This window comes from Chrysemys picta, chromosome 9 (genome assembly GCF_011386835.1).
Source record: "Chrysemys picta bellii isolate R12L10 chromosome 9, ASM1138683v2, whole genome shotgun sequence".
In the NCBI taxonomy this organism is placed as follows: Eukaryota; Metazoa; Chordata; order Testudines; family Emydidae; genus Chrysemys; species Chrysemys picta.
In genome coordinates, this window is record NC_088799.1 from 55470245 (window position 1) to 55484721 (window position 14477).

The 14477-nt window shown below is 53.1% G+C and overlaps 1 protein-coding gene across 15 annotated transcripts in view; it reads right to left on the reverse strand.

Annotated features, from left to right (window-relative positions):
- FARP2 (FERM, ARH/RhoGEF and pleckstrin domain protein 2) overlaps positions 1 to 14477 on the reverse strand; it is a 270101-nt gene that overhangs the window by 144307 nt on the left and 111317 nt on the right. The window lies entirely within an intron of this gene.

Genomic DNA, 14477 nt, shown 5'->3' on the forward strand with positions numbered 1-14477 from the left:
GTCCACCCTTATTTTCTCCAGGACCCTGCCGATCAGAGGGAACGGGGGGAAAGCGTAGAGAAGCTGACCTGACCAGGATAGGATAAAGGCATCGGAGATAGCGCCCTTCCCTAGGCCCCCCTGGAGCAGAACCAGGGACACCGGCGGTTCTGCCGAGTCGTGAACAGGTCCACCTGGTTGAGTTCCCCACTCTTGGAAAAGTCTGTGCACCACCTCTGGATGTAGAGACCACTCATGCTGAGAGAAGAAGTCTCGGCTGAGGCGATCCACCCGAGAATTCCGGGCGCCCGGTAGGTGATAGGCCTGTAGGCAAATGTTGTGGGCTATACAGAAGTCCCACAGCCTGAGGGCTTCCTGGCAGAGGAGCAGGCCCCGCCTTGCCTGTTGATGTAAAACATTAAGGCCATGTTGTCCATAAGAACCCTGACCACTCTGCCCTCCAGGTTCGAGCGGAAGGTCATGCACGCCAGCCACACCGCCCTGAGTTCCTTGACGTTTATATGAAGGGCAAGGTCCTGCACAGACCACAGACCTTGGGTCTGAACATCCCCCACATGGGCTCCCCACCCCAGGTCCAAAGCGTTGGACACCAGGTACATCGATGGGGGTCTGCCCCTGAATGGGCACCCCGTGGAGCATGTTCCCCGGGGAGGACCCCCATTGTAGGGAGGCGATCACTGGCTCAGGCAGAGTGAGAACCTTGTCCATCCTGTCTCTGGTCTGGAGGAGGGGATGATGGAGGCCAGAGAGACCATGCGAAATTTGAGCTTTACCATGTACTGGTTCAGGCCTTGCAGGTCCAGAATAGGCCTGAGACCCCTTCTGGCCTTCGGGATAAGGAAATAGCCAGAGTAGTACCCCTTGCGTTTGAACTCTGCTGGCACCACTTCCACTCCTCCTAAGCTCCTAAGGAGCCACCCCACCTCCTGCTTGAGCAGGGCCTCGTGAGAAGGGTCCCCCGGTAGAGATGGGGGCGGAGGGTAGTTGGAAGGGGTAGAGGTAAATTGGAGGGTGTAGCCCCAGGAGATGGTGTTGAGGACCCATTGGTCTGAGGTCAGCTGCGACCACTCCAGGAGAAAAGCACACAACCGGTTGGAGAAGGGAAGCTTTACTGCGGGTGGATCCCTAATGTGAACTGGTAGGTTGCCACCGGGCATAGAAGATGCACATCCCACCGATTCCTTTCTCGGGGGCTGGGACAGGAAGGCCGACAGCTGTTCTGAGGCTCCGGCCACTGAGCGAGCCCCCACCGTGGGCTGCGTCAGGGGCCACAGGCCCATTGGTACCACTGTGCCGGCCACGGAGCCCAGTGCCATTGCACCTGCTGTGGCACTGGCGGAGCAGGCTGTTCAGCCTGACTGGCCTGTCCCATCAATCAACGATTACGAAGGGAGGCCGGGCTGGCGTACAACCTGCCGCTGTCCCTGGACCGGGAAGAGCGGCAGCGGCGGGAACGGTGCCGACCATGAAACCGCGATCCCGATGTGGAGGAACGGTACCACCAGTAGCAGCTGCTCCGCAATTGGCTCAGGCGGGCAGATCTGCACTGGCGAGGCACCGGCGATCGACGCCCAAACTGCGGGGGCAGTGCCATGACAGGGTCCTGGAGCGAGACGATGAACGGGAATGGCATCGACGTTCATGTCGCAGCTGGCTATGATAGCCCCTCGGAGAAGAAGACCTTCTGTGTCGTCTGTCTCTGTCACGACAGGGCCCGCTCCTCGGGGTGGAGCGGTGCCTGGAGCCAGGGCCGGTGCAAGGAAGTTCATGCCCTAGGCAAAACTTCCACTTTGCCCCCCCTGCCCTGCAGCAGCTCCCCCCCGCTCTAATTCTCCTCCCCTCCTAGGCTTGCGGCGCCAAACAGCTGATTGGCGCCGCAAGCCTGGGAGGCAGGAGAACTGGAGCGGCGACCGCGTGCTCAGGGAGGAGGCGGAACAGAGGTAAGCTGGGGTGGAGAGCTGCCGCACGGCTCCCCGAGGGGGAGGGGGGGAGCTGCTGGGGGGGGGGGAGCTGCCACAGGGCTCCCCACCCCAGCTCACCTCTGCTATGCCCCCTCCCCGACCACGGTGCCCCCCGCTGGAAATGACAATTGCATGGAGTGGCCGCTGCGCTGGGAAAGGGAGTCTGAGCCGCACGTGTCAGCGTGCTGCCGGCAGCCCAGCCCAGGAAAGCTGTAAAAAGAAATTGGGGGCACCGCTTTTTGGCGCCCCCAAATCTTGGCGCCCTAGGCAACTACCTAGTTTGCCTTAATGGTAGCACCGGTCCTGCCTGGAGCCCCTATCAGTCAGAACCCAGCCAGACAACGTGGTGGGGGTCAACGGTGACTGGCATGGACTATGCACTGGACGGTCGCTGGGCAGCGAATGGCATCGGGAACATTCCCTCGACCGCAAATGGTACCCGAGCCAGGGGAGACTGCGGAGATCCCAGCGGTGGCTTGCCTCTGGACCGTGGAGCCAGCGTTGGACAACATGGCCTTAATGTTTTACATCAACAGGCAAGGCGGGGCCTGCTCCTCTGCCAGGAAGCCCTCAGGCTGTGGGACTTCTGTATAGCCCACAACATTTGCCTACAGGCCTATCACCTACCGGGCGCCCGGAATTCTCGGGTGGATCGCCTCAGCCGAGACTTCTTCTCTCAGCATGAGTGGTCTCTACATCCAGAGGTGGTGCACAGACTTTTCCAAGAGTGGGGAACTCAACCAGGTGGACCTGTTCACGACTCGGCAGAACCGCCGGTGTCCCTGGTTCTGCTCCAGGGGGGCCTAGGGAAGGGCGCTATCTCCGATGCCTTTATCCTATCCTGGTCAGGTCAGCTTCTCTACGCTTTTCCCCCGTTCCCTCTGATCGGCAGGGTCCTGGAGAAAATAAGGGTGGACTGGGCCTGGGTCCTCCTGATTGCCCTGGTGTGCAGTGTGGCGGTCACCCCGTCATGGCCATTGCCATCCTACCTAGATCTGATCTCCCAGGACCAGGGCCGTCTCCTCCACCCCAACCTAGCAGCACTCCACCTCATGGCGTGGCTGCTCAATGGTTAGGTCAGGAGGAAAGGACATGCTCGGAGGGGGGTTCAGCGCGTCCTCTTGGAAAGCAGGCGTCGAGCCTACTTAGAATCATAGAATATCAGGGTTGGAAGGGACCTTTCATCCTATCTACCACCGTGACAAACAACCGCATTGACTTGCTATATGGCTTGGGCCTTTCGATATAGAAGGCTAGCACTCTTCTGATATCCAGGGAGTGCAACCTATGTTCCTCCTCAGACTTATGAGGCTTTGGGAAGACTACTGGCAAGAATATGTTCTGACTCATGTGAAAATGCAAAACCATCTTGGGCAGGAAAGCCAGATGTGGCTGCAGTTGAACCTTGTCCTTAAAAAATACTGTGTAGGGCAGCTCCGATGTACGTGCTCTAATCTCGGAAACCCTTCGGGCAGAAGTAATCGCCACCAGGAATGACACCTTGCAGGAGAGCAAAAGAAGGGAACAGGACGCTGTGACGTTATCTAATTAAAATATAACCACATAGATCATTGTTGCAACCACTGTACAATATTTGCTGCAAATATATAACAAAGGTAGTCGAGTGAGGTGTCTATGAAAAGGTTATGATTTGTTGGTTCTGATTATGCTATCTGTATGCATGTATCATTTTTGTATGTGAATTTATAAATATTGTCTCTATACTTGGACTTTAAATGTTTGCTCCTGAGGTAATGCCCTGCACATCTTGGAGGGACTATTCAAATTAAGTGGCTCATCAAGAAACACTTGGTTGACAACGGACCATGGGAGATGTCCATTTACACTGAGTGGACTGTCATGTAAATGTGCTGTCTGGAGTGTAGGTAATGGCTTCCTGCAATGACTGAGGGAAACTGGGCATAAACATATGACTTGCCCATGTGATTCCAAACTCCATCTTGTTGCTGTAATTTTCCACAATAAGAACAGTGGGATGCCCTCCACATGGCAAAAGCTATAAAAGGCCCTGGAAACACCTCCATTTGGTCTTCAATCCTGCTTCTTACCTCTGGAGAAACTTTGCTACAAACTGAAGTTCTGAACAAAGGACTGAATGATCCATCCAAACTGTGGATGTATTCTAGAGACTTGACTTAAGCCAGCAGTTTATTCCATCACTACTACAAGCCTGAACCAAGAACTTTGCCATTACTGTATGTAACTGATTCCTTTAACCAATTTTAACTTTCACCTTTCTTTCTTTTTATAAATAAACCTTTAGATCTTAGATACTCAGGGATTGGCATCAGCGTGACTTTTGGGTAAGATCTAAGTTATATATTGACTTGGGTGTGTGGCTGGTCCTTTGGGATCAGAAGAACCTATTATTTGATGAGACTGGTTATAAAGAACCACTCATCTCTGAATCCAGTGTTTTTGGTGGTGATATAAGAACTGGAATGCCTGAGGAAACTGCCTTTGTTTTCTTGTTAGCCAGTGTGGTGAAAAGAACGGTTACTTACCTTCTGTAACTGTTGTTCTTCGAGATGTGTTGTTCATGTCCATTACACATTAGGTGTACGCGCACCGCGTGCACGGACGTCGGAAACTTTTTCCCTTAGCGGCTCCCGTCGGGCCGGCAGGGCCCCTCCCTCCTGCCAGAGCGGCGCCCCGCTCTAGGGTATATATATCCCTGCCGACCCGACCCCTCCGGTTCCTTCTTGCCGGAGACTCCCACAGAGGGGAAGGAGGGTGGGAAGTGTAATGGACGTGAACAACACATCTCGAAGAACAACAGTTACAGAAGGTAAGTAACCGTTCTTTCTTCTTCGAGTGATTGTTCACGTCCATTACACATTAGGTGATTCCCAAGCTTACCATTGGAAGTGGGTAGGAGTCAAGGTACAACTGACTGTAGCACAGCCCGTCCGACCATCGCGTCCTCTCTGGTCTGATGGTGGATCGCGTAGTGGGCTGTGAACGTATGTATGGACGACCAGGTGGCCGCTTTACAGATCTCCTGGATAGGGACCTGCGCCAAGAGGGCCGGTGAGGACGCTTGGGCCCTAGTCGAGTGGGCCCGGATCTCTGGGGCCGGAACATTGGCGAGCTCATAACATGTGCGTATACAATGCACAATCCACGCCGATAAGCGCTGTGTCGAGATAGGCAAGCCTTTCATACGTTCCGCAATGGCAATAAACAGCTGAGGTGTTCTGCGGAACGACCTGGTCCGTTCCAGGTAAAACGGCAATGCCCTTCGAACATCGAGGGTATGTAGGCTGCGGTGATGAGGGTCCGTATGGGGTTTAGGGAAGAACACCGGTAGACAAATGTCCTGTCCCATGTGAAACTGCGATACCACTTTCGGGAGGAATTTGGGGTGCGGCCTCAGTTGCACCTTATCCTTATGAAAAACTGTATAAGGGGGTTCTGAAGTGAGGGCCCTCAATTCCGATACCCTCCTGGCCGATGTGATGGCCACGAGAAACGCCACCTTCCACGAGAGGTGCATGAGGGAGCAAGTGGCTAGGGGTTGAAAGGGGGGCCCCATGAGCTTAGTTAGGACTAGGTTCAGACTCCACGCAGGGACCGGTGGGCGCGAGTAGGGAAACACCCTCTCCAGCCCCTTGAGGAATCGGGCCACTGTGGGGTTGGAGAACACTGACACTCCCAACTCTCCCGGATGGAATGCCGAGATGGCAGCTAAATGCACTCTAATCGAGGCGGGCGCAAGCCCCTGATGCTTGAGGTGCAGTAAGTAGTCCAGGATCGACGGAACTGAGGCCTGTAGAGGCTGTATGTGCTCGCACCAGTGGGAGAACCTTTTCCATTTGGCCAGGTAGGTCGCTCTTGTGGAGGGCTTCCTACTACTAAGGAGAATTTGTTGAACCTGGTGAGAGCACCTGTGTTCCGCATCGTTCAGCCAGAGAGATACCACGCCGTGAGATGTAGCGATGACAGGTTCGGGTGGAGCAGGCGACCCTTGTCTTGTGTGACTAGGTCGCAATGGAGGGGGAGGGTGATCAGGTCGGCTATGGACAATTCCAGCAGGGTCGTGAACCAATGCTGGCGTGGCCAGGCCGGGGCGATGAGTATAATTGTCGCCCTGTCCCTGCGGGTCTTGAGGAGGACCTTGTGTATGAGCGGGAACGGAGGGAAGGCATACCTCAGGCTCCCTCCCCACGGAATCGTGAAGGCATCCGCCAATGATCCCGGGCTGAGGTTCTGAAACGAGCAAAACTGAGGGCATTGACTGTTGTCCTTGGTGGCGAAAAGATCCACCCGGGGAAAGCCCCACCTCCGGAAGATTGAATGCAGGACGTCTCACCTCAACGCCCATTCGTGCCTTTGGTAGGATCGGCTGAGGCGGTCCGCTAAGCCGTTTTGGATCCCCGGGAGATACGTTGCAATGAGATGGATCGCATGGGCTATACAGAAGTCCCATAATTGGAGTGCCTCGCGACAGAGGGGAGAGGACCGGGACCCGCCCTGCTTGTTTATATAGAACATGGCGGTAGTGTTGTCCGTCAGGACTGCCACGCTGTGACCTTCTATGGTGGCGTGGAAGGTCTGACAGGCGAGGCGAACCGCTCTTAGCTCCTTTAGATTGATGTGAAGCAACCTGTCTTCTTTGGACCACAAACCTTGGGTCCGCAGTTCCCCCAGATGTGCCCCCCAACCCAGGTCCGATGCATCTGTTACTAACGTCAGAGTGGGCTGTGGGGCAGCGAAGGGGATCCCTTCGCAGACCTGCTGTTGATCGAGCCACCAGCGGAGCGAGCCCAACACCCGATCCGGGATCGTCACCACCAGATCCAAGGGGTCTCTGTTGGGGCGGTACGTTTGGGTAAACCACAACTGCAAGGGCCGGAGCCTTAGGCGGGCATGTCTGACTACATGTGTGCAGGCTGCCATGTGTCCCAGGAGCTGCATGCAACACCTTGCTGTTGTCGTGGGGAATTTTTGGACTGAGCTTACGGCCCTCTGAATTGTCAGGAACCGTGACTCTGGGAGGCTTGCCCGCGCGGTCACCGAGTCCAGGACTGCACCTATGAAGTCCAGTCTCTGTGTGGGAGCTAACGTGGACTTGGGCATGTTGACCAGGAGGCCGAGCCTGCCGAACATCTGTAAGGCCAGGGTCACGTGAGAGCGGACCTCGGCCTCTGACCTGCCCGCGAGGAGCCAGTCGTCCAAGTACAGGAACACGCGCATCCTTCTCTTCCGAAGGAAGGCTGCTACCACGGACATGCATTTCGTGAATACTCGTGGTGCTGATGCCAGGCCAAAAGGCAGGACCGTAAATTGGAAATGGCGCTGGTTGACGGTGAAGCGCAGGAACCGCCTGTGGGCCGGATTGATGGCGATGTGAAAATAGGCATCTTTCATATCGAGGGCAGCGTACCAATCCCCCGGATCCAGGGATGGGATAATAGTTCCAAGGGAGACCATACGGAAGCGCGTTCTGACCAGAAACTTGTTTAGGTCGCGCAGGTCCAAGATAGGACGGAGGCCCCCTTTTGCCTTGGGAATCAGGAAGTACCTGGAGTAGAATCCTTTTCCCCTTAGGTCCTACTGCGAGAAGGGTCTCTACCTCCTGCATGAGAAGTTGCTTGTGAGAGGGGTCCCTGAAGAGGGACGGGGAAGGGGGATGGCAGGGAGGGGGCGAGGAAAACTGGAGGGTATAGCCCGCCTTCACTGTGCGCAGGACCCAGCGGTCCGATGTTATGCGCAACCATGCCCGGTAGAAATGGGACAGGCAGTCCTTGAAACTTAGAGGAGGATCCGGTATGGAATGTGGTATGCTGTCCTCGAGCGTAACTTCAAAAGCCTGGTTTGTTCCCTGGCTGCGGTTTGCCCTGGCCGTGACCTTGACCCTGGTTAGGCATATTGTTACGTCTCCGTCTGTTATCCCTGCCACGACGGCGGTACGGTTCGTGCCGAGGGTGAGGGTGGTACTGCCTCTGTGGTGGCTGAGGTTTAAAGGGCTTGCGCTGTGTCACCGGGGTATGCATTCCTAATGACTTTAGGATTGCTCGCGAGTCCTTAAGGCTATGTAGCCTGGCGTCCGTTTGGCCGGAGAACAAGCCCGAACCTTCAAACGGGAGGTCCTGCAGGGTGGTCTGCACCTCTGGCGGAAGGCCTGAAGCCTGTAATCATGCCGAACGCCTCATCACTACCCCTGACGCGATTGTTCTAGCCGCTGCGTCGGCTGAGTCGAGGGAGGCCTGCAACGAGGTCTTGGCCACCGCCATCCCCTCGTCCACCAGGGCCGTGAACTCAGGATGTGCGTCCGGCGGTAGGGAGTCTTTGAACTTGGAGACTGATGCCCAAGAATTACAATTGTGCCTATTTAGAATCGCCTGCTGATTAGCGATCCTCAGATGGAGGCCCCCAGACTAATAGACTTTCCTTCCGAACAAGTCCAATCGTTTTGCCTCCTTGCCCTTGGGCGCAGGGGCTTGCTGGCCATGACGCTCTCGCTCGTTGACCGCCGAGACCACCAGCGAACAAGGAGACGGGTGCAAAAAGAGGAAGTCAAACCCTCTAGATGGGGCGAAGTATTTTCTCTCCACACCTCTTGCAGTTGGTGCACTGGAGGCCGGCGTTTGCCACACCGTCTTATAGTTGGACTGGACTGTCCGTATAATCGGGAGAGCGACTCTGGAGGGCCCCTCCGGGCTCAGGATGTCGAGCATGGGGTCCTCCTGTTCTATAGTCTCCTCCGCTTGCAAGCCCAGATTGAGGGCTACCCAGCGAAGCAGGTCTTGGTGCGCCCGATGATCAATCGGGGGAGGGCCGGACACTGTCGTGCCCGCTACTGCCTCGTCCGGCGAGGAGGAAGAGGTCGGGGCCTTCTGCCCATCCTCATCTTCCTGCAACCCAACATCGACCGGTTGCTCCTCTGGGGCCTGTCCCACGGTGTGGGACTGGGACGGTACCGTGCTCGGTGCCGAGTCCACTCCCTCCCGCTCCTGCAGTCTAGAGACCGTTGCCTCCTTATGAGATGGCGGGCGGTACCGCGGAGAGTGGGATCGGTACCCTGATGGCCCGGATCTCGAGGTCCTAGATGGGGGCCCTTGCTGGTGGTAGGCCCAGGGTGTCCAGAACGGCCATTGGCTTGGTTGGCCCCATTGGGGATGGCCACAGGCTTCGTAGTCCCTACTAGCCTGTGCCCTATGGGCATACCCGCCGTACCGGCCCGAGTCAGTCTCCGACACCACGGACAGTGATCTGGAAGGCCATGGCGGAGCCGTAGAACGGTGCCGGTCCGGGTTTGGGGAGTAGCGCCTCCGCGACCAGGACCTGGTCATATTTGGGGTCGGGAAGGAATTTTCCTCCAGGGTAGATTGGCTGAGGCCCTGGAGGTTTTTCGCCTTCCTCCGCAGCATGGGGCAGGGATCTCTAGCAGGAGGGTTCTCTGCCAATTGAAGTCACTAAGACACAGGATTTGGGGACTTCATCAGCAGAGTCAAGGAAAGGGTAGGGACGGTTTTGTGGCCTGCAGCATGCAGGGGGTCAGACCAGATGATCATAATGGTCCCTTCTGACCTTCAAGTCTATGAGTCTATGAGTCTCGCCGACCTGGATCGGTACCGGTGACCACGGGACCGGGAACGACTACGGCTGGTCAGTCTCGGGGAACGTACTGCCGACGCATCCCGGTGTCGACTCGTGTATGGCTGCTGAGTCGGTGCCGACCGCTTGCTGAAGCCCGACTGCTGCAGTGCTTTCTGCGCCGAGGGCAACCGGGAGTCCACCGAGGCGGAGCTCGACCGGGACCGGTGCCTTGAACGGTGCCGAGATGGCGACCGTGATGGGTGCACCATCGCCGGCTTGCCTCTGTGTGGCAGCTTCGGCGGAGCGTCCTCAGTTCGTGGAGGGCCCTCAACGGACAATGCAATGAGGTCCTTTGCTGCCTCAAATGTGTCCGGAGTGGAGGGCTGTTCCAAGAGCTCCTCCAGCCCTTCATCCTCACTCGACGCGCCTATCCCGGGGCTCGACGGGCCATTCGGCGCCGGAGCCACTACCGGGGCCTGTGCCGGGGCCGTGCCGGCCATAGGCGCACTCGAGGTCTTCACCGGCGCTGCCCTCTTATGCGGGGAGCGTCCTCGGGCCTTGGGTTGGCCCTTCGATTTTGCCGGCGAAGACGACCGGTGTCGTACATGCCCCCGTTGGGTCGGTGCCGTGGGCTTCGGGTGACCCGCCGGCGCCGGTTCCCACACCGATGCCGGGGCGCTCCGCACTGAGGCAGATGGTGCCGCCGAAGTGGAGGGCTGCAACGCCGTCTCCATGAGCAGCTGCTTGAGGCGAAAGTCTCTTTCTTTCTTAGTTCTGGGCTTAAAGGCCTTGCAGATCTTGCAGCGCTCTTTCTGGTGAGCTTCCCCCAGGCAGCGGAGACAGGAGTCGTGGGGGTCGCTCAATGGCATAGGCTTGTGGCACGTGGCACAAGCCTTGAAGCCTTGGGCGTGCAGCATGCCCCGCCGCCCAGGGCCGGTGCCGGGGTTGACCAAGCAACGACAGCAGGAACTTTAAGTACCTAATGAGCTGTTAACTACTAAGCTCAACACTACTACTAATTAACTGATAACTGTTTGCTAAATAACACTAATGACTATGCTAAGGGACACTCTCAGACGAGAGACAGAGTTGTTGCAACGCCGCCATGGACGGTAAGAAGGAACTGGAGGGGTCGGGTCGGCAGGGATATATATACCCTAGAGCGGGGCGCCGCTCTGGCGGGAGGGAGGGGCCCTGCCGGCCCGACGGGAGCCACTAAGGGAAAAAGTTTCCGACGTCCGTGCACGCGGCGCGCGTACACCTAATGTGTAATGGACGTGAACAATCACTCGAAGAAGAACAGGAGTTTACTTTTGTGGCTGGTTTGGTATATCTTATAAAAAAATAACCACCAGTTTTGGGTTGCATTTGCCCTACATCTCAGCAGTTCGTCCTGAACTTGGCATCCTCAGTTGTGACCCACTAGGGCACGGTTACAAGAAGGGAACAGAACACCAAGGGCTTTCATGAGCCACGCAAGCACCAGATTCCAGGCTCACGGAGGGACTGGGTCCTAGACTTCGGGGTAGAGCCACTCCAGACTTTTTAAGAACTGGACGGTCATGTTATGTGCGAAGACCAACCTGCTCTGGAATGGAGGGTGAAAGGCTGATATAGCGGCCAAGTGGACCTTAACTGATGAAAGGGACAAACCCTGGACCTTCAGGTACATAAGGTAGTCCAGGATTAACTGCAGCAAGGCCTGCTCTAGCCTAACCTATTGGGCCTAGGCCCAGCACATGAATCGTTTCCATTTGGCCAGACAGATCGCTCTAGTGGAGGGCTTTCTACTACCCCGTAAGACCTGCTGGACTCGAGCCAAGCATTCCTGCTCCTCAGCAGTTAACCATGGAGCAACCAAACTGTGAGGTGCAGCACTGCCAGATTTGGGTGCAGGAGCCGACTGTGATTCTATGACAGAAGATCTGGCCAGAGGGGCAACTGCATCGGGGTCGTCAGGTTTTCTAAAATGTTTATCATTTTCGGTGCTTTCCTTTGGACTCTTTTCAGTTTGTCCACATATTTCCTAAAGTGTGGTGCCCAGAACTGGACACCGTACTCCAGCTGAGGCCTCACCAGTGCCAAGTAGAGTGGAAAAATGACTTCCCATGTCTTACATGCAACATTCCTTTTAATACATCCCAGAATATTAGCCTTTTTTTTTTTGCAACTGCATCACATTGTTCACTCATATTCAATTTGTGATGCACAATAACCCCAGAACCTTTTCAGCAGTACTACCATCTAGCCAATTAGTCCCCATTTTGTAGTTGTGCATTTGATTTTTTCTTCTTAAGTGAAGTACTTGCTGGATGCCATGGCTACAGTACTTTGACTTATCCTTACTGAATTTCATCTTGTTGAATTCAGACCAACTCTCCAATTTGTCAAGGTCAGTTTGAATTCTAATCCTGTCCCCCCAAAGTGTTTGCATCCTCTCCCAGCAGGGTGTCATCCACAAATTTTGTAAGTATACTGTCCACTCCCTTATACAAGTCATCAGTAAAAATACTGAACAGTACTAGACCCAGGACTGACCACCAAATACATCCTCTTAGTTTTACAGATGACCATTGATAACTACTTTTTGAGTACGGTCTTTCAACCAGTTGTGCACCCACCTTACAGTAATTTCATTTAGACCATATTTCCTTCGTTTGTTCATGTGGGACTATGTCTAAACACTTACTAAAATCAAGAGAATACCACATTTACTGCTCCTTCCCTCCTGTGGTGCCTATGCCAGTAACCTCATCAAAGAAGAAAATTAAGTTGATTTGGCATGATCTATTCTTGACAAATCCATGCTGGCTATTTCTTATAACTATTATCCTCTACGTGCTTACAAATTGATTGTTTAATAATTTGTTCCAGTATCTTTCTATGTATTGAAGTTAGGCTGACTGGTCTATAATTTCCCAAGTTGTCTTTGTTCCCCTTTTTTAAAATAGATACGTTAGCCCTTTTCCAGCCCTCTGGGACCACACCCTGAATTCTCAAAAGGTAATTGCTAACAGTTCAAAATTGCTTTAGCTAGTTCTTTAAGTACCCTAGGATGAATTTATAATATAATAATATATAGAGAGATATACCTATCTCATAGAACTGGAAGGGACCCTGAAAGGTCATTGAGTCCAGCCCCCGGCCTTCACTAGCAGGACCAAGTACTGATTTTGCCCCAGATCCCTAAGTGGCCCTATGAAGGATTGAACTCACAACCCTGGGTTTAGCAAGCCAATGCTCAAACCACTGAGCTATCCCTCCCCCCGCCACATACATCTAACTTATCAGAATATTGTTTAACCTTTCCCTATTTTGGCTTCCACTCTTTCCCCCTTGTCATGAATATTGTTTTGAGTATGTAGTTACTATTAAACTTTTTAGTGAAGACTGAAGCAAAAGAGGTATTAAACAACTCAGCCTTATTGATGTCATCAGTCATTAGCTCTCCTTCCCCACTAAGTAGAGGGCCTACACTTCCCTTTGTCTTTCCCTTGCTTCTAACATGTTTAAAGAACCTCTTCTTATTGCCTTTTATGTTCCTTGCTAAGTATAACTCATTTTGTGCCTTAGTCTTTCTGATTTTGTCTCCACATGTTCGTGTTATTCTTTGGTACTCCTCCTTAGCAATTTATCCATGTTTCCACTTTTTATAGGAGTCCTTTTTGAATTTCAGGTCATTAAAGAGCTCCTGATAGGAAGACTACTAAGAGGCCAATATGGCTCTATCTTTCCTTTGCATCAAAATAGTTTGCAATTGTGCGTTAAATATTGTCTCCTTGAGAAACTGCCAGCTATCCTGGACTCCTTTATCCCTTAGATTTTCTTCCCAGTTCTCTGAGTTTGTTAAAGTCTGCTTTTTTGAAGTCCATTGTCCTTATTCTGCTGCTCTCACTCCTCCCTTTTCTTAGGATCATGATATCTATTATTTCATGATCATTTTCACCCATACGTTCTTCCACTTTCAGATTTACTACCAATTCCTTCATCTTGGTCAGAATCAAGTCTCAAATGACTGTTTCCCTGGTTACTTCCTCCACTTTCTAAAACACAAAGTTGTCCCTGGTACATTCCAAAAACTTGTTGGAAATGTATTTTGCCATACTACTTTTCGAACAGATGTCTGGGTAGTTAAAGTCTCCCATTATTACCAGGTCTCCAGTTTTGGATATTTCTGTTCATTCTATTCCATGAAAAAACTACAGAAGGAAAAAGTTTACTGCAAAAATTTAGTGGGCTGAAAATTGGGATAAACATGCCCCATTCTCCCCTTGCATATGTGATTAGCAATGGGGTGCAGGTGCACAGTCTGTAATCTGGCAACCATGTGGAGCCCAGGAATCTGAAGCAAATTCTGGCCCCAAACCCTACAGATCTCCAAACATCTGCTGCAGGAGTGCCTGCTCTTTTATGAACCTCTCATACCCTTAACTACAGCAATGGGCAGCGTGACTCACACAGCTACCATAACTGCATATTACATAACACCCAGAGGTACATTAAAGCCACCGAAAGAAACTAGCAGCAAGCTGAAACAAGCAGCATTAGCTCCCAAGTGGCAATTTGCCCCATAATTGAATTCCAAAGTTCTGGGCTCATGGTGTATAGAGTGTCTGCTCAGAAATTCCGACCCCTTATGGCTGGCCATGCCTTCTTCAGTCTTGCAAATTTGACAACATGTCATTGTAAACAGGATTGTCCAGCACTTCACAGTTGGTGGTAGGCCTGCCTAATAGCCTCTCATCCTTGTCACCCAATCCAAACAGACCTCTTTTGTGAACTTTTGTTTCTCTCCCCACCATGCAGCAAAGGGAGCATATGGCCCCAAATTACTAGTTTTAGCAGTAGGCAAATTTACATATGAAGCACCAGTACTATAAGCAACATTCCTATTAAAAAGAAAATACACAGGAATTACATACTGAACATACTCATAACTATCGTTACTATTTG